Source organism: Periplaneta americana, chromosome 2 (assembly GCF_040183065.1).
Source record: "Periplaneta americana isolate PAMFEO1 chromosome 2, P.americana_PAMFEO1_priV1, whole genome shotgun sequence".
Taxonomy (NCBI): domain Eukaryota; kingdom Metazoa; phylum Arthropoda; class Insecta; order Blattodea; family Blattidae; genus Periplaneta; species Periplaneta americana.
The window spans coordinates 62,251,244-62,257,701 of record NC_091118.1 but is presented as its reverse complement, the minus strand read 5'-3'; positions in this window follow the sequence as shown (position 1 = coordinate 62,257,701).

Sequence of the window (6,458 nt, the reverse complement as noted above, 5' to 3'; positions counted from 1 at the left end):
AGTAGTAGTAGTAATAGTAGTTGTGGTATTAGTAGCCCTAGTAGTAGTGATGGCAAGGCAAGTTGTGGTGGTGGTAATAAATTGTGGCCATCAGCTATATTTTCACTAATAAACTAGAAGTACCAAGTGGAAATTACATGATTTCATTTATTCTGAAACAAAACAGTTTTACACATATACTGTCTGTGGATTTTCTTATGCACTTCGTTATTGTAATCCACTGTAATATGATGGCACCTAACCCTTACATACATTGTTGAAATGAACCTATAAACCTGATTAATGTGTTTCTGGAATAACTTTATCCAGGAAATGTTCCGACATTCTGTAAACACATTGAAAAGAGGAATTGCATTGAGAACATTTTTCCAAATATTAAGAGCTGCATGCTTTCCTGGGCATCCTACAATAGTAAGCTATGTTACAACAATTATTTGCGGCTCAGTATTTCACCATTTTTTTATTATTCCCCTTCCAGTGTACTTACATTTATTCGTAATCCTTAAATAAGCATGAACTGCTCGCACTCCCGGCGAAGCATTAACTTCCGTTAATGGCGGTCGAACAGCGGTTCAATTTTGTACGCTACACTATACTTGTTTTTTTTTTTTTTTTTTAAGATGGGACATGATAGTTAAGCGACAGAGCTTGGAACTACAGTGCCATGTTGCCAATATGAACTACCACGCTGCCAGCTGATGGAAAGTAGCAATTATTGACGTTAAGATGGCTGACGTTAAAACATTAATTGACAATTGACGTGATGGTAAGAAAACAATACAAAAATCTACAGAGAATCAAAGACGAAACGCACCAATGCTAACATTGTGTGCACAATAAATGTCGCCGAGAGAGCTATTAAGTACTCGCCACGTGCGAAATGTAAGTTTAGCAACTCAACCGTTGATACCATAGCAACAGGCCTACCACGCTATGTGACATTCAGTTGTTTCTCCGATCGCAACGCTCCTGTCATGTCCCATCTTAAAAAAAAAAACAAGTATAGCGCCATTGGTGTCTCTAGTTATATATTACTACTCTTTCGTAACGACTGAATTGCTTATGTCAGGGCCGGGCATGAGAGCGGCTCCATATAGTCAGCCAGAGCTGCTCTCGCTCCGCAAGGCAAGCCGGAGCAGAACGCTCAAGCAGTGGCGGACTCGCATTACAGCTACCTTCCCTGCATTAATATAACAAGAGCCACGGTTGTTCTATTCATTCAGTCTGTCAGTACATAATAGTTTATAAGGATATTACATCAATCCATTGTACATTACAGACTTTATAACACTATTATTAATGTAATGAAATGAACGTCGCTCTATGCACATACAAATCATTAGGCTTATTTACATAACCCATAAGCACAGTGCTTTAACATTATATAATGGTATGTTATTAATAATATAAACATGTCATAAAGGATTACAATAATATAATAAAATATGTAACTTTGTATAATATGATATGATATGATATGATATGATATGATATGATATGATATGATATGATATGATATGATATGATATGATATGATATATGATATGGCATGATATATTTAAATTGTTAACTGCCTCCCATTGGAGGTAGCCCGGAAGGACTCAGTATACTCTCCTACATGAATTTTACAATATTAAATGTTTACATAAATTTGTTGACAGAAAATTAAAAATAAACACATATGAATTATAAAGTGAAGAAAAAGAAATTAAACAGAGTGAATATGATGACTCAGAATTTGGCAAGAGCGTTTCAAAATTGAAGTTATGATGTCAGTTGTAAGTGTCTGTGGTAGTCCAAAAGTCTTCCTGAAACTTTCAAAGAACTTGGGAATCACACCAAGAGCTCCAATAAGAAGACCAATCACCTCAATGTTTTCAAGCTGGTATTTTGCTTTGAAGTAATCAACTGTTGGCAGATAAATGTTTATCTTTTCTTGATTGACATCCTCCGGCTGGCTACTCCCCGTTTCAATCCTTATGATAGGATCACCTTTCTTGGTAGTCTGGGAATATGCTATGATGTCAATACGTCTAGAGGAGCCATTAGTAGCAAAAGACTTCCACTTCTACTGTCCAAGACTTTTTTTTTCAAAGCAGTTGCAATTAAGGATCGAACATGATGGTGTCTGGCATTTCGGAGGAGTAATATAAGTTACTATATTATGATATAACATAATACTTGTATAAAAATTATATATTACTACATGTATAATAACTTATAATGCAATATAAATGGATCATTTGCAAAATTTGTATAACAAATGGACGATTGAGAACGTCAAAATTTAAGTACTATTTAGTGCATATTCTGCCTGTGTCAATGTAATGCAATGTCTCTGCCATAGTAATCAGCCACTGTACACTCATCTTGCTTTACAGCATTGTTTTGAATGATGTAACAGACATAACATGGAGTAACAGATCTGACAGGTAACAGACATGACAAAGCAAACATAAGCATGTGTTAACCTAAAATGTTTTTGCTTAAAAATCTTCAAAATAGCAACTTAACTACTGCACACGTGCACAATTATGTCCTCTTGATTTTGACTTTATATGTTGTTATTTGTGGAAAACGCAACACAAACAGATCTGACATAGTAAAAATGCACGCTTAGACTAAAACATAAAGCAAGAGTATGACACACAATCTCGCCAAATAAAAATGAATGAACATAGCAGTACAATCAAAATGACTCTTTGTGCATCATCTTGGCTTGTGTTGAGATCTGTGGGATTTATTTTTCAACTGTGTATCCATAGGAATGGAATGGTGTAACAGCCTGACTGACTTACTGGACTAGAGTAATTATGCAATAATATTTAAGGAAATATAAACTCAGACATAAATTAATAAGTTTTGATAATATCAAATGTTTCTTTGATTTTTTTCTCAATTACATTATTAAACAAACCTTTATCTGGACATAATCATGCTCCATTTTAAAAACTTAACTAGTATGGACACAGCATTTTAGCTGTTACTACGAGAATTTTATTTTATTCTCGTGAAATATTTCACATGAAGGAAATAATTCTTGTGACGTTTACTACATTAATATTGAAACTACTCACTGTTAGGAATTTATAACTCTATCGTTATAAATGCAATAATGGGAAGGGTATGAATTGATGGACGTCATTTGTTATACAAATTCTGCAAATGATCCAAATATGAAATAGATACTGAAATATAATGTACCTGAAAAACATTTTCTTTAAGTTGTTTGTATTAATTTATAGCGTTCATTACCAACATATCTGTCATATTCAGTAGCATGTTGTAAAGAATAATGCCGTTGGATATTGAACTTCTTAATCAGTTGGAGTGTTTTATGACAGATTAAACACTGCTAATCCACTGCTCTCTACCAAAAAGATCTCCTCCTTCCATGATACATTAAAAGCATTGGGAGTAGCGGGCTACTTTAGTGTATGAGCGGAAGCTCCGTCTTCTAAGTTCGCCATCATATTGCAGAGTCACCACTGCACCGACACTGAATGACGTACAGTATGCATACGTTACAGCGCTCGGAAGAACTGCTCTTTAAAGCACACAGCGCTCATTTCTCAGAATCACGTAATGTGCCCAGCCCTGGTTTATGTGCAGGCACCCTGACGGAAAGGGACCACGAATTCCTAAGACTAGTCATTATTCTACACGAAATAAATAATTTAATAACAATAACATAAAATGATTATCATATTTTTACATTGACGTGGTCTTTAGAAGTTTCCATTGCAAATAAAAATACACACAAGCCCCACACTTACAAACAGACTTCACAATGACACAAAACATTACTGATTTAGATCAGCGGAAATGTAACTCTGGAATGTTTATGTTTCGGAACTACTACTGGAGCACGTGACGACCCATAAGTCAAGACAAGATAATGCGACATTTAATGACAGAAGGAATTCAGAATACGGTGATATAAACCTGAGACCTATTCCTTTAAAGTGATAAAGTGCCTAGCTAGATTTGCTTTTTTGGACCCTGCACAGTACACCAGAACGGAAATCTAGCTGAACAAAATAACTTTGGTTACCCTCGTGAAAGTCAATTTTGTTGATGACACAGTGCTGTAAACATACTGAATCTTCATAATCTATAATCCGAACTACAATAAACAGCGGTATATCAGCACCATGTTATCGTGAAGTTGAACCGCAGGCAGCTGACCTCGCATGTAGTGCAAGTAGTTATTCAGAGTGAACGACAGAACGGGATCTTACACTATATGCAAGGCCAGCTATTCCTTCTACCTGCAATCTGCTGAAAAAATGGTTTGTTTAACGACACTCGCAACTGCAGAGGTTATATCACAGTCTACTATATACAGTCACGAAGCTTGGGATGATTTTTTGCCAACGAGTTGCATTTCTCGCGATAGTTGCTAGCCGCTTGGAGCGCTGTGAGTACTAGGAACAATAGACTGTGTCACTGCCATTATGATCTAATACAGGCCGTAAGGCAGACCAGCGAATAGGGATTATAAAGAATGGACACTGAGCGAATTTTCCTGTGTTTTGTTTCTCTGTGCGCCAGCGGCTAGTTCCACTTTCAAGCGCTAGAGGTAGTGTAATCGAGCATACGCTAAGATAATTAATTGAGAATAGAGTTAAGGCACAGGATCCAAACATCGCCTACCTTATTGCATAATCCAGTAACGCTTTGCTTCAAATAAATTCAAGTTAACAGCTTTTCCTTATTTCTCAGTGACAAACTAGTTGTAATAATAATATTTTATATTTCAGATATCATAAATTATATTATAAAATAATATAATACATTATAAAATTAAGTATAGAATTCGTTTAATATTTGTATAATAATATAATATAGGTATATGGTTTTACTTCTCGTAAGAGTTTTGTTTTTCCATTTTCAGCGCTATCAAATCATTACATATTTTAATTGTTGTTGGGGTCAACGTCTCAACTCTCATTATAAAGGAACTCTAGAGTCTAGACATTACAGTTAATGAAGGATTTATTATTTTATGGATCCAATTTATTTTATTTGAGTACATAATGTACCTAGATGTATTAATTATATGTGTTATATTTCCGCTGTGTCGACTGCTAGCTGGTGTGACGTCAGCGCCAACTCTAGGGAGAAAGCAGAATCTGACGCTCTAGCTGGCATGAAGGTCATTGAAATCGGTCCGGCTACATCAAAGGTACCGACGCGAAGTGTCCATTCTTTATAATCCCTATTCGCTGGGCAGACCATGTGACTCGCTTAACCCGATCACGAAGGGCGGCGTTTCAACCATATAAATTAATTGGAATGCATATTTCTCTAAAATGTAGTGTAATTGCATTAATAAAATTTAAAACAACACTTCAGACATAATTCCTTGCGAGTTAAGGTGTAATATTATATTGGTGTGAAAATTACGTTGTTAGTATGTGTAATAGACCTACCTGCCTTTATTTCGATTAAATATTGCGAAATTCTTGTACATTCATTTATGCGCGATTCAATAATTTTCAATTGCACCGCACGGATATTTATATATGTTGAAATTATAGGTTATGTTTACTGTACCAGTTGCCCCTTTTTGTCTAAATTTAGTGATCTCCAATGCCTTGCCATTGATATGTAAATTATAGGTTATGTTTACTATATTTAACTTATATTCCTAAATTCGCAATCATACATTATAATTAAGCATAATGTCATGTACGATACCCTGGACATTCAATTTGTCTGTATTTTAATACTACAATTGAGTACGGTACTGAATTATTGTATTTATCTACTACTTAAGAGACGAAGTAACACAATTGTACGTACACTAATTTCATAGGAGTGGTATGGTAAATGTTTTGTCTAAAATTAAGGAAGCTAGATGTGCTAAATTGAAATCACAATATAAATTCTTTTTTATTAAACCTCAAAATAGCTTCCATTCTAAACTTGAAATGTTGACGCGAACAGATTATGTTAACATGTAAAATTCTCTTCACATTAAAATAACACAGTTTTGTAATTATTTCTGCAACATATTATGCAACAAGAAGTAAACGGAACTTATGGACACATTACACTAAATAAAGCTTAGCAATGATACGCAATAAAGTTATAATATTTCATTGAGCTCCATGCACTGAAAAAGAAAACCAGAACAAACATTACGGCCTGGTCTAGATCGAAAACGCATTGACTGTGCCGTATTTCGAATTTTTGTGAAAAGCTATGTAAACTGTGAAATGTTCATTATCGGTTGTAATAACTGTAAATGACTAAAATACAATCACTAATCGCGATTATCGCCCTAATAGCGATCGGGTTTGTAGTGTGTCACCGTTCCGATCGCGATCAGGAGCTAAATCAACGAAACTCGTTGAGCTAAATCCTGTTTCCAGAACAAGATAATCGCGTGAGGCACGGCCCAGTGGACGAAAGTAACATTTTAATATTCTTTGTTTTAGAATCACCTTGAT